We start from the raw sequence: 15,246 nt of genomic DNA, 5'->3' as shown, positions 1-15,246 counted from the left end.
GCCATAGATGAGGCCGCCAACAAGCACTCACCTCTCTCTCTCTCTTCAAACACCGAATCTCATCTCGAGCCACCACTGCACATACGAGGTCATCGATGGTCTCGCCCCCACTTTCTCTTTTCGAAGAGAGAGAAGGAGGAGATTCAAGAGAAAACCCCAATAATGGTGGCCTCGTCGTCAGCCACCACCACTCCGGCAAGATCGCAAGACCAAGGCGACCTCACTAGAGGGGTAGTGGCCAGCGATGGGCCCCATTGCTTTAAATCAACCACCGCAAGAGAGAGGGCTGAGTCGTCTCTCCCCTCTCTCTATCGGGTGTGAAAGGGTTAAGGGATGGACTAATTTGCAAATATGAAAATATTTTGAGCACCAGTGCAATAAATGAACAAAGGCCCCCAACTGGGAGAATTAGCAGACTCCGCCTATTTAATGACTAAGTGATCTTTTAACATAAATATATTAAGCTAAGTCAATTTTTCATGTGTTTATTAAACAAACTAAATCCCATTACATGCTGAAAATTTAATTTCATCACTTAATTTGGATAATAGAACCGGCCTGAGTCCTCAAACTTCTCTACAATGTTTGATCAGACCTTTATTTTACAAGCTATTATTATCAAGAATTATATCTAGAAAATAGCGAGCTTAAGTCTAGACAATACTTTGTTTGGTTTGTTAGTGTGATTTTAAAATCACACTTTAACTTAATTATACCCACAATAAAACAAAATAACTCATACGAAGTCAAAAGGTGGGTCCCATATATAATCATTTATACAACTCTTTTTCAAAAGCAAAATCTGATTTTAAAATGTTATTTACAAACCAAACGTATTTCTGATTGGACCAGTTGAGATGATAATCTTAGCTAGGGATAGATTTACGTATTTAACTGATCATTTATGTTCAACAAAAGAAAGACCATTTCTTACATATGTAAATAAGACATGTACCTTTGCTATGCACAGTGTATTATTACTTTTTTTTTGCCCTTTTATAATCTCTAAAAAATGTAATTATTTCTATAATTTTTTTCATATGTATATAGGTTCTTTATAGCAATTAAAAAGGATTTTCATACTTAAAAATTATGAAATGAATTAATAAACATGTAAATCATGAGAAGGGCGGGTGAGAGATTCGGAGAACCTTTGAGAAGAGAGGGAAAAGGAGAGAGGATAATGGAAGAGAGGACAGAATTGAACGTAATTGAGATAAATTATGGTAGTTATGTATACTAGCAATTTAATTTTTATTAATTGTTGCAATTAATAAAAATATTTGTAATAAGGTTATTTAGGAAAATTAAAAGTTACATCAGTGAATGCTTCTCCAGTATAGTAATATAATATAATATAATATAATATATAAGCATGTAAATAGTGAAATCTCCTCAATGAGAGATGTTAGGGAGGGATAAAAGGAAAAGTTTCGGAAGGAAGAGGAGAGAGAGAGAGAGAGAGAGAGATACAAAAGAGAGAGAATGGGCTAAGTAGCATCGGGAGGAGAGGGGTGGGGTAAATTTGTAGAAACACAAACTATAGGGTTTACTTTTTATTTTAAGAATATAAGCGTAAATGTGTCCCGTTCTTATGGCAGAATGGGAGTTCACTTAATGCCATTATACTCCACGTAAGCAATTAAACAGAATCTGTCATAACTAATGGATGGCATGCCAGAATTGAGACAAATATCTATGCTCTTGGAATTTGAATAAGTTCGGCATCGAATCAAGAAATTTTGGCGATCTTCTCTATCTAATGAATGAAGATTCTAATCGACTAGGAGTATCATGCCAAATTGTTTGAGTAATATATTTGAAAATGCCCATTGATTCTTTATTAACTAGAAACATTGGGATTTTTATGGCAAAAGTGAAAACTCGTGCTAAAACTGAGAAAAAGTAAAAACTTGTATTTTTTTGTAATTTACTTTTATTTTAATAGTGTTTTATTCTATTTATTTATCTCATTCAAGATCTATAATTAGTACTTCTTATTTAAATATTTTTACACCGCGATATAAGATTAAATTATAATGGATAAAATTTTCACCATTTTATTAATTCTATAAGTCAATTTAGACTCTTCTTGTACTTTCTTCACAACTAAGCAAAACTTACTTTGTAACTAAGTAAACTTTACCGCTTTCTATCTCTACAAGTCTCTCTCTCTAATCTCTCTCTCAATCGAAACCCTAAAGACAGCTCCACTGCCGATGTGTCTAGTTCCGATTAGCCGCGCCCATCAGCATCCCCATCCTCCTTTACTCCTCTTTACTCTCCCTTGCCCTCGTCATCCTCGACTAAGTAACAAGCTAATGAATCTCCTTCTTTTTGCCACTAGATTTCCCAATCCAATTCGTCGTAACATTCATAATGATCAACTTTACGAAGATCCCATTGTCCCACCAATGTTCTAGCAAAGGTATCGTGCCGCTGTGCCGTGCCAAGCCTTAGCTCCGACGTCCTGTTGTTGCTCTGCACCACTTCCTCCTCCTTGTTGTACCGTTGCGCTGCTTTCCTCCTCCCCAAACCAAGACCTTGCTTGATCAGGTTTAATACAATCGGGTCGAGCCAAGATGGTGCCCTTCCCAGTATGGCCAGTTTACAAAGACTTCAAATCCGGTAAGATTGATGCCGTATATGGCCGAATCGTGGCAAAATTCAACCAAGGGTTGCTATAGGGTTCAGGAACTGACGTCTTCTTAAGTTCGGGCCAGAGGACCCGCAGCCACTACTATGGAGTTGGTGTTGACGCCGCCCGAGTCGTCGTAAGGGCTCTTCCTCCCCCTCCTCTTGATCTTTGGCGGGCGCGTGTGGTGGTGACATTTTGTGGCTCTGCCTTTTTTTGTTGATATTGATAGGTCACGGCTCCCCGAAAATAGTCATTGGTTTGAACCAATCAATGTAGTTTGACTGATTTGATTTGATTGTCTAGATAATAATCGCTGGTTTGAACCGATCAATGATGTTTGGTTATTTTAGTTTGACTTTTTAGGGATTGTGTGTGTGTGTGGTGATCTGTGAAGGGTTGCTACCCCGAGTACTAGTTCAAGAACCCTTTTGGCTCTACTCATTTGTTTCCATGTAGTAGCTGCTTTATGTGGATTGCACTTGACTCCACTTCCCAGCAATGACTGGGTCCATGCAGAGTTTAGTTTCAAGAGGTTGGGATTAGACATACAACATTTGAAAGGTTCTCTACAATTGTATTTGTTCTCATGGATGTGCTCTTGTCGCATTTATTTCCTTTACAGTGATACTGGTAGATTTGCTATATTTTTTCTGTCATCGTAATCTTTCTCTTGAACATTCTATCTTGTATTCGTTTTGTTATATCAATGGACAATCATTGATTGATGAGCCAAAAAAACTAACTAAACTTTACGTTATGGTTAAATAAATTATGTATATCATCGTTTTATAAGTCAAAGTTTTTTATGATTAAAATCAAACTAGCCACAAACTCATGTTGCGCGGGATTATTACCATGAAAAATAATATATATTTTTTATATATATAATTAGATCATTATAAATATAAATTAACTTACGATTGTAGAATTAAGTTTTGAATAATTCTCAAATTGACAATTAAATGAAATGAATAAAATTATTTTAATCAAAATCATGATAATTAGTTATAATTACAATATAAATTTATCTCATACATTTTGTGGTTAACTTAATATTTTTATTAATGCATTTTGTTATGAAAGCTTCATTTATATTTTTATTATTAAGTTCTACATTACTTTTATTTTTCCATCAAATTAATGTTGGTTGCATATAGTTAGTTGCATATATTATAAAGCTACCAATATTCTTTATTATTTTTGTAAAAAAAATTATCATTTCAAAATTAATAGATTCGAGATGTGTTATTCACACCGTATTGATGTATATATATAATTTTGAGAGTATCATCATAGTCGAAAATTGTCATATTATTTAATTATTATTATATTATTTCAAAATCAATAGATTAGAAATGTGTTTAAGATCATATTTATGTATATATAATTTTGAGAATATTATCCTAGCCGAAAATAGTCTTGTTATTTAATTTCTATTATGATTTCAAATTAATTTATTAAAGATGCATTGTTAACACCATATTGTTATATATATATATATATATATATATACACATATAATTTTGAGAATATCATCACTGATAATTATCCCTTATTTAATTTATTGATTGGGGCTATGAAATTTGAGGAATTGAACTAATGGTTGAGAATTCTAGGAAAAGTAAATTGGGCGGTGAATTTGAAAGGGAATGGCACTCTTCCTTTTGAAGGCAAAAGATCGATCGGTAAATGAATAAGATAATTAAAATTATTTGTTGAAACGTGATTCTATGTATGATAGCCTTGTTTATTTGAAATAGAGAAAATAATGTCATATATCCCAACATTTACATGTTATCTAAGTTTTATCCCAACTCCGATTTTTTTTCTTAGGTATTCTAACGTTAATGGTTTCATTTCAAATCTATCACGCTGTAAAAGTTCCGTCCATTTTTTTATGAAAATGCTGACTTGACCTGTTAATTACTTGACGGAACTGACTTGGAGAGTGTGTGGGTCTCAATATAAGGGAAAAATTACACCATATATCCCAACCTTTTTGTAGTTTCTTAGTTTTATCCTAACATTTTGATGTTTTCTCAATTTTATCCCAATATTTCGATAGTTTCTCAGTTTTATCCCAATATTCTATTGTTTTCTCAATATTATCCCAACAGGTTAGGATAAATTTGAGAAATTATGAGAAGATTGAGATAAAATTGCAAAAAAATAAAAAAGGTTTGGATAAAATTGAGAAAATATTAAAAGGTCGGGATACATAGTGTTATTTTTCCTCGTATTATGACCCACACACTCTCCATGTCAGCGTCGTTAAGCAATTAATGCACGACTCAGTATTTTCCGTTAAAAATGAACGAAATGTTTACGGCGTGATAGATTCGACACCAAACCATTAACGTTGAGATACCTCAGAAAAAAAAAATCGATGTTGAGATATAAAGGTTATACAACATATAAAGGTTATGATATATCGTGCAATTTTTCCTTTAGAATATTGTGGTGCATTAAACATTTCTAATTAATGAAGTCATCTATCATAGATAATTCGGTAAGTCATTACATTAATGAAGAACAACCAACTCATAGAAGAGCAAATGAACAACCACTTCAGAAAATGGCAAAGCTCTTAGTAAGTTCTAGTTTCATCTTCTTAAATTTTCTTTTAAAGTTCTACAATAATTATTATGACTGTGCGCACCCGAATTTCGTCTCGTCGGGGCACGCATGCGCGCGCCTATGCAACGCGGCTTGGGAGTATCCACCTTCCCGGGGACGCGCGACGGACGCACGTGAGAATGAGTCGCCACTTGCCATTTTACGACCCGAAGGTCGAGGGCCGGCAAGTTACCCAGGTCTAGGGGTACGGGGTACACCTAAAATGCTAAGGCAATGGTCTGTACGTAACCGAAAATTCCGAATTCGGGGGTTCTATTACGTGTGGGCCTATATCCCACACGCCCTTTCGGTACTCTAGCTTGTCTAGGCTTACCATTTTAATTTAATTATCGCTTAATTAAGTTCCGCTCATCTTATACGTTTTGACACTGTAAATTTGAAGAAGCACTCTGATCGTCTACTCTCTCCGATCGGGATTTTACATAAATGTATGTATAATATAAAACCTTACATTGTTCTCTCAAATAAATAAAAGACAAGCTACAATGACTAAATCCCGGTCGGTTCGCATTCGGCCATGATTTCACTCACGCTCACCGTATATTTTGGAAAAGACCGAAATTTAAACTAATATACGCACTCAGTGTAAGGGTGTTGAACCCTGTGATCGATGGATAGGGGCGTTGGACCTGTGTAAGTCATATCCTAAGGATCGAGCTCGACCCCGCATATCAAAACAAGTGCATAAATCATAACAAGTAAGTATAAATAAACACGCAATGGATTTTGTTATTGCCGAATTTACGTGAATTAACCAATTATTAATCGGGATATTTTGGCATGAAAAATCCTACCCTAAAGCAAGCAAAAGGCAAGAGGGGAATGGCATGTAGCATTCAGCATCATTTACCGGACCTGACAGACTGTGTGTGTCCGTGATCAAGTCTCGAATGTGTGGGTTGATTTTAAATTGTTATGTATTGTGACACTTCGATTATGATAAGTTATTATAGAATGTGGATTTTGACACGAGAATCCTACAACCTAGTGTCTAGCCAGCTATCCCCATTCTGTTTTCTATTAAGCCGAGTATGCGATTAAGTCGAATGTTGGTATCTTAAACCATTATTCCCGATCTAACTACCCAAGATCATGCAGAGATAACAATAAATTGTAAATACGCCTTTTTGCCTTTGTATTGAAATTTTATTTTTGAAAAGAGAGAGACTACGCAATGCGGGCCACCTCGGTCTGTGACCGGCGCTGACTGATTCCCTGATTCTTCTAGGGTTATGCGAGAACCCCAAAAAAGTCAAAGAAACGGTCAATCTATCCGGAAGTGATCTAAAAAGAATTTCCACACCCCGACTTGAGTTACCTAAAATTGGGAGGCCTCGAGTCAAAACATGCAAGTTCTTCCCAGACGTCCATGCCACATCTGATCACGAGTCTCACATTTTAGTATGAAATTTGCGAATTTTGAAAAGAAGGCGTCAACACGTATTTGCAATTTATCGACGCGTATTTCCGATTAATTACCAATTCGTGCAAAATTATTAAGGTCGAGTGAATTAATTAGTCAAATGAACGTCCCGTTTACTCGATTGGTGAAATCATTAAGTTTAATTAAAATCTGCTGAATGCTTTATTTTATTTTTGGGGTTTCGAGTCGTCGAAACGATCAATAATAGATCGCCCAATAAACTCTAATTTCCAGTCATCTCGAAAAATTTGCATAAAGATCGAACAACATAATGTAGAATAATAAGGACTAATAAAGTAACGGAAAAAGGTTTCAAGGACTAAACTGAAACAAATCAAAAATTTGAAGAATGATTTTTTCTAAATTCTATAAAATTTGGAGAATGTTCGGGAAAGTATAAAATGGGCTAGGGTTTATTTGAAATTAATTTTTGAAATTCAGGGCTGGTTTTAAAATGAATAAATGTTGCAGGGACTAAATTGAAACAAATTGAAAAGTTTACTGGAACGATTTTAAATTCTAAAAAAAAATCAGGGAACGTTCTGGAAAGAATGAAATAGCCCGGGACGCGTTTGAAAAGAATTTTGAAACTCTGGACTGATTTTTTAAAAGGGATATATGTCACAGGGACTGAATTGAAACAAATGGAAAAGTTTCCTGAGGTGGTTTAAAATCCTGAAAAATTTGGAGGATGTGCTAGAAATAATGACATAGCCCAGGGTATGTTTGAAATGAATTTTGAAATTTAGGGCTGATTTTAAAAATTAATAAATTCTCCAGGGACTAAATTGAAATAAGTAAAAACGTTTGATGGAGAAGTATAAAATTCTAGAAAAAAATTACGGACGTGATAACAATGTTAAAAATGTCCTGGGACTGATTTAAAATGGATTTCGGAATTTGTGATAATTTGAAAAATAAGAAGAGTTGCGGCAGGACTAAAATGAAACAAATCAAAAAGATAAAATAATCGAATTAGACATAATTTCGATAATCTATGCAAGCAACAAACAATTATTTCATGTCATTATCATCCAAGCAATCACGATATTTAATATGAAGCCCTAAACATGCCGCTAAGTTGAGATTTTACCTAGTCCGAAAGTTTGGGGACGTTTCTGTAATATAAGAAAACTGCCGGACGGACGGGTCGGGTCGGATCGGATCGGTCAGCCCTTCCGAAGGAGGAAACCGCCCGGAGGGGTGTTGGGCTGGACTGGATTTCGGGCCGAACTGGGACTTGGGCCGCAAAAGGCGTTGGGCCGCGGCTGACGGGCTGGGCTGGCTGGGTTGGACCTGCAATGGAAACGCAATGGGCCGAAGCCCGTTAGTGGCGGATTCGTCGGACGGTAACGCGGGCGGCGCCGAGCGGCTGAGAGCGGCGATTCCGGGCGTTGGGCGCCACAACGACGGCGCGAAGAGGAGCGGGTGAGTGTTCTGAGCGCCGCCTGGGGGATGCTGGTTCCGATCTGGGCTTCACCGGTGGCCGAAACGGTCGGGATTGCGGAGATTTCACGGTTTTCCGGCGCGGTTCCAATCGAGCTCCGATTTGCAAAATTCCCCCCAATCCGAGAAGAATTTCGCGATTTCTTTTACTGAGTTCTGTTTGTTCCTTGCCGAATCGCATTTTTGTACCATTTAATTGCAATTCCATCACCTTTCCGTTGAGATTTCGACCGATTTGGTCTAAAATCGCGGAAATCGCGATATTGGGTTTCTGGGCCAGCCGGGGATCGCGGGCAGCCGGCGAGTGCTGCCCGGCCCCTGCCCGGCCTGCCCGAATCTCTTTTTTTTTTTTTTAAATTAGGACCGGCGGTCACGGGCAGCCGGTCAACACTGCCCGGCCTGCCCGACTCTTTTCTTTTTTTTTTTTTTCTTTTTCTTTTTTTTAAACATATTTAATTTAATTAAAAATAATAATAATAATTTTTTTTTAAGAAAAGGTGATAAATTGGGAAATGACAATTTTGCCCCCCCTCGGAGCCGATGGACCGAAATTAGGTGCTGACAATGACTATAATTGTCTTCTACATAATAGGTAGGAACAATGACTTACTAGTAATGGTGCCAACTCTAACTGTGAATGCCTCTAGTGGAAGTCAATCTTATGAGAGGACTATATTTAGAGAGAGGGCACAAGCTATGCGTGGGTATGGTATTTTAGCTAGCACAACAACTAGAATGGCCTATGTGAGGGTAAGTGAGACAAGACTCAGTTGAGTTAAGTATATGTTTAATGAACAGTTTAATATAACTATTTGTTTCTCTGATAGATGCTTGGAGAACCACTTCGCATTAATTACATTAGTACTCATGGTGCCCAGTTTACAAGTGTGGTACATGAATCCCAACCCAAACAATCACACCATCTTGTAGGGCCACAAGCAAACTCAGGTGGACAATAGACACAACAGCAGCAACCATCACCAAACTCAGGGGGACAGTAGAAAAAGCAGCACCAACCACTATCAAACTCAAGGGGACAATTAAAACAATAGCAGTAGCAATGAGCAAGCTCTTTTGTTCCCAGCAGCACCAGTAAGAAAAAGCAGAAAATATTGCCCTCAACACCAACAAGAAATAGTCACAAACTGAATCAGCAAAAGCAGCAACATGGGCAAGGAAGCAATAGTTCCACCTCAAGAAAGTTGAGGGTGTGAACTTTAACTGATGAAGGAGAGCTGGAGTAGATTCTTGGATGTTCTGTCTCTATGATATTTTATGAGGGATACCGAGAATCCACATCAACTGTTCAATTTCATTTTGGTTAGCTTGGATCAATATTGATGTTTAAATTATTGTTAGTTGAAATGTTCATTTTGGTACCTTAGATAATGTTGAACTTGGTATCCATTTGTGGAGTATCTAAGACATGTTTATGGGATGTTAGATTGATCATTTTGTATGTTTGGATAATCTTAAATGATTATGAAATTGTTACTTTATATTGGTATTGTACTTTCAACATCATTTGGTTTTGTTTCTCCGTCAATTTAATTATGACTAGAATATGGTCATTTGTAAACATCAATGCCAAACTCTTAACTGTTTAAAAACACTACTAAGTACTAACCATTCAAAGTGTGAACAAAATACATAAATACAAGTTATCATGACAACATCATTTGATTTCCATTGTTTCCATTAGTAATCATCTTACTCACAATAACAATAACTACAATGAGCAAGGCCATGCAAATATTGGTCTTCATCTTCGACACATGAGGAACAACTTTATGCTTCTTCAGTTTCATCCTTAATGCAATCAACTCCTCCTGTAGCAAGTTTTTCTCCCTTCTACTGAAGAAATTTTTTCTTCTAGTATTGACAGTTTCATCAAATTAACTTCATTCCTTTTTTGCGATACCTTAATCTGCTCAATCGAACTCTTCTTCTTAGCTATTAAAGATCGCAATACATCTTTCGTGTGTCCATGGTCCTCAGGATCATACCATTGGAAAAAAAACGACAATTATCATTCTGCAATAAAAATATATCGCATAAGCAGCTCACAAACATCTAAGAATAAGCAATCAAACAACAGAATGATATGCATTTACATAAGATCTACATACCCTCCAAGATTTGCAATGCCAAAATCTTCTTCCGAGATTCTGCTAACTCCACGAGGTCAAAAGCACAACATTACTTCCGTGATTTCATAATGTTATTGGTCTAGAGAACATAGAACTTACCAAACCATAATCATTCTCCACAGTTAACCTATCACAGTGGCTCTTTGTTGCTCCAACCACCCAAATTTCCAAGATAGACACTTCAAATTTGTTGGGTTGATCGCAATGCTTCTTCTCTAATGTCAATTGCTCAAATTCCACTACCGAGACACCGAATTTATTGAACGCTCAAACCCTAATCACAGGTCTGTGAAATGGAAAACCCAATTTCATCCATCGATCTTCCCAATTGCACCTAATTTATGTATCCAAATCGAGCAGAGGCGAGAAATAAAATGGGGAATTTGCCTCGCTTGAAATGACGAAAATGACCTGACTAGTGGAAACGGCCATGTAGGATTCCGTTATGCCACATAATCACTGTTATCATCCACATCAGAAAAATTACCGCCCCCCTAACGATTGGTTAGATGTGGTAACGGACTAAAACCTTCTGCATTTTCAAGTCAATTTTTGAAAAATTGGTAGATTTGAAATTTTCTTGAAACCTTGTGCATTTCTAAGCTATTTCCCCTTCTCTTTATTTATGTGGAATAGGAATCACGTGAAGGAAGCATGATAATTCATTGTTTATTATTAATGGAAGCCCCATCCATAATCCAACAGTCTACCCCTCAACCCACCACCTTCCTTCCTAAAAAACCAAGGCACCCTCCCAGCTACTCTCGAGCCAATGACAGCAATGAAGCTAGATCTGATCTCCGCGAGCCAGATCTGACTCAAAAGGCTCATGGAGGGTTTGAGCCCTTCCGTCAACTTCTTTCTCGAGCCACACTTAGGGCTTCGAAGCTCCATTACTGGGTTCGCAAATCCAAGCAAGGGGCTCCCAAGCCTTGGGATGGTCGAACAAGGGCTTGGGACTAGAGAGACTTTGGTTTAAGCTTTCTCTCTCTAGCCAGTCTGAGGTTTATGAGCTCCATGGCTAGGTTCGCGACCCTAGTGCAAACCCAACGATGGGGCTCGAAGCCTTGGTCATGGTTAGGAGGCTTGGCTCACAGAATCTAGATCTAGCTTCGGCAGGCCATGGTGCTTCCATAATTCTCTTTTTTTATTAAAAATCTTTAAAAAAATACCCAAAAAAGTAAAAATTTACATATATTTATATATAAATGTGATTATGGGTCCCAATTTGGACCGTTGGGGCAAGAGGGGACATTTTTCCTACTCGCCTTTGTCTTAAAAAAATATTTAAATTTTAAATTTTTTCAAAAAAAATGATCCTTTTTTTCTCATTCTTTTAAATCCGACCTGAATAAGATATCATGTCCCAAATAGAGCCTTGAGGACGAGTGGGGGCATTTTCCCAACTCGCCTCTCCTTTTTTTTAAAAAAATTAAAATTAAATTATTTTTTTAAGTGTTTTCAAATTCAACCCAAATAAAGTATTGGGTAATCCGATTGACCCGTTAGTCCAAATATAGTGCAAATAATCCGATCATATAGTCGGACCACTTATTTCTAAAAAAGTATTTTTCACCCAATTTTTATGTAGAAAATTAAAAAAATTGTATTGAAAATAATATATGTACAAAATAGGATATATGCAATATGTTTTTTATATTTCAAAATTTGGGTTACAAGTAGTGGAGAACATTTTCCCTCTCCTAGATGTCTTTTTTTTGTTTTTATTTCTTGATTTCGTCTAGTGTTTTTAAACTCGTTCTCACAAAGTAGCGGTGTCAAATGATTGTCCGATCAAGTCAAATAACCCGATCATTATGGTTAAACCAGTTGTTTCTATAAGAATTTATTTTCCTTTTTACCTAGATTTTTCTCTATTACCTACAAGTTCTTTCTTTTTCTGTTTTATGAGTACTATAAGTACAAATAATGTCACCTATGAAAGTAAATATCCAGCATTCACAAGTAAATAGAACTTCACATTTTTCGGCCATATGGTGCACAAGCTTTTCTCTTTTTTTCCTCAATTACTATAGGATTTGACACAATGCGTTTTGATTTATTTTCTCTATCTATTTTATCTTTTTCTCAAAAGAACGTATAGCATAGTAGTGTACGTTTTCATCTAGTAATCAAGAGGTTTCAAGTTCGATACTCAGTAGGATTACCCCAATTATTAGTTATTAGGATTTCTATTTCATTATACTATGCTCACTGGGTCTCCCTCGTTACTGGAATAAAAGAGTACGATGCCAAATACTTCTTTTCTTCATTTTACAAATTTTTATTTGTAGATACAAACTTTCTTCCTATATATTGTATCTTTTGTAAGGAAGTATACTAGGTATATACATATTTTTGCGAATTATAAGTACTACTTTTTCTCACTTTAACCATATGAGAAGACTCACGAACACTCCAAATCTATTATTTAATATATTATAATTATTTAAAATAAATGGATATAAAAAATAATAATTTCGTAATATTATATTTGTCTAACAAATCACTTGAAGGAATTGTTGAACCCGCGGTGAAACCCTGGCATGTTTTCTAATTATATTATTATAATAGTAGCATTTTTGTCCTCTTTTATTCAGCTTTGCCACCTTCACTTATCAACCAAACAAAAGATTTCAATTTCTCGCAAATCTATTACCTCAAACCAAACAATCAAAATTTTCTCCGTGCTCCAATTCGATTCCTCGATCATTCATATTACATTTCTATATCATTCTCAATAATTACGTTATGGCGGGGATCCAAACATGGCATAATATCATAATCTTAGTAATAGAATACGGAACTAATGATTTGCGATGGTCGGAATATGAAGCGTAAACAGGAGAAAATTAGGCTTGATAGTATTCTAAAAACGCGTCAAACTCCATTGAGGGGTACTTCAACATGAAATATTGCCTTTTTTTTCTTTTTATTTTTATACTCTTTTAAGTTGCTTACTCTTAGTTATGCGTTTCACACACCTCGTCAAATTTCAAACATTCTCTTATTATTAGTAGTCCATATTTTATAAGGCCAACATGCTTGCATCTATCGAAGAATAAAGGAAATTAAGTTAATTGTCGGGGTTTCTCCTTTTCTTTTTCTTTTTTTGGTAAATTACATATAAAAGAGCCACCGTTTTTCTATTTGTCTCAAATTTAGCCAATTTCAAGTTTTGTCTCATAAAAGTACAAGAGTTTTCATTTTCATCTCAAATATGACCAACTGTCCAATTCCATTAACGTTTTCCTCCATTGTTGACATAGACTTAATAGACATTAAAATGGACCCAAGTTGCACACGTGGGACAAATCACTGCACACCACCTCATAAAAGTTCAAAAAAAAATCAAAAAAAATTCATGAAAAGTTAGAGAAAGTTCAGAAAATTTTAAAATTAAAAAAAAATTCAGAAAAAATTCAAAAAATTGGGAAAAATAAAAAACAAAAATATATGAAAATCTAGAAAATTTTTCAAAACTAAATAAAATTCAAAACTTAAATTATGAAAATTAAAGAAAATGGTAAAAACTCATAAAATTCAGAAACAAATAGAAAATTTAAACTTTTATGAAAATTAAGAAAAACGGAAAATGAAGAAAATTTAGGAAAATTCAGAAGATTGATCGAAAATTCAAAATAAATTCAAAATGAAAGAAAATTCAAAAAATAATTAGAAAAAATTAACACCCTGTTTGATTTTGCAATCCAATTTTAAGATTTTACTCTAACTTTAACTCTACTCTCTATACAACAAAAATCAACTCTTTCAATTCAAAAAGGTGGACCCCATGTATAAACCCACATACAACTTCATTATACTCAATTCTTTCAATTATTTATTACTTTTTCATACTTTTTCTCATAATTCAATAACATAATCATTACAACCCAATTAAAATCAAAAGTCAACTCTACTTAACTCTAAAACCAAACAAACCTATTCATGAAAATTCAAAAAAAATAAAACCAAAGACAATTTAGAAAAATTAAAAAAAAATTTAAAAATTTAAAATTTAAAAAATCACAAAAGGATTCAAAACAAATAAAATAAAGTTCATAAAAATTTTGAAAACATAATTCATTGCCCCAATAAGACGAATCATGTAGGCTCCGTTTGGTTTTCCAGTATTATTTTAGAATCACAATTTTAACTTAACTCTACCCACTATAAAACAAAATAACTCATACAAAGTCAAAAAGTGGGTCTCATTTATATCACTTTTTTCCACAATAAAACAAAATAATTCATACAAAGTCAAAGGGTGAGCTCCATTTATACCACTCTTTTTCAAAATCAAAATTTGATTTTAAAATTCTATTATGAAACCAAATGCAGCAGTAGTTTTTGAGGAATTTTAAGGCCTTGTTTGGTTTGTGGATTTTATTTTAGAATCGCAATTCTAACTTAACTCTACTCATTACAAAACAAAATAACTCATACAAAGTCAAAGAGTGGACCCCATTTATACCACTTTTTTCCACAACAAAACAACATAACTCATACAAAGTCAAAGGGTGGGCCCTATTTATACCATTTTTTTTCAAAATCAAAATTTGATTTTAAAATCTTACTATGAAACCAAACGCAACATAAAACTCGTGAGATTTTGCAGCTCAATTGGAAGCTTCCTGGTCATGCTGCTATTATAGAGATCGAATTGCTGTAGGTTTATTTAGTTCTCGATTTCCGGTGGAATGTTTTTTATGACGTTATTATTCAAGAATTCGAAGTTGATGAGCTTTGTGAGTCCTCTAGTCGCAGATTATTTTTATTTTTTTTCTATCACCAATACAATAGTACCGCAGCCCTAGATGTGGCAGATCCTACAAGGGAGGAGAGCTGCCATTGACAAGAATAATTGTGGCATTTTTGCCAACCGAATGAATAGGAAAGACACGCCATGTCACATCTTGAACCGGCATGTTTTGCACTTGTGGTATCTAAAA

This window comes from Punica granatum, chromosome 2 (assembly GCF_007655135.1).
Source record: "Punica granatum isolate Tunisia-2019 chromosome 2, ASM765513v2, whole genome shotgun sequence".
In the NCBI taxonomy this organism is placed as follows: domain Eukaryota; kingdom Viridiplantae; phylum Streptophyta; class Magnoliopsida; order Myrtales; family Lythraceae; genus Punica; species Punica granatum.
Note: the sequence above shows the minus strand (reverse complement) of the source record.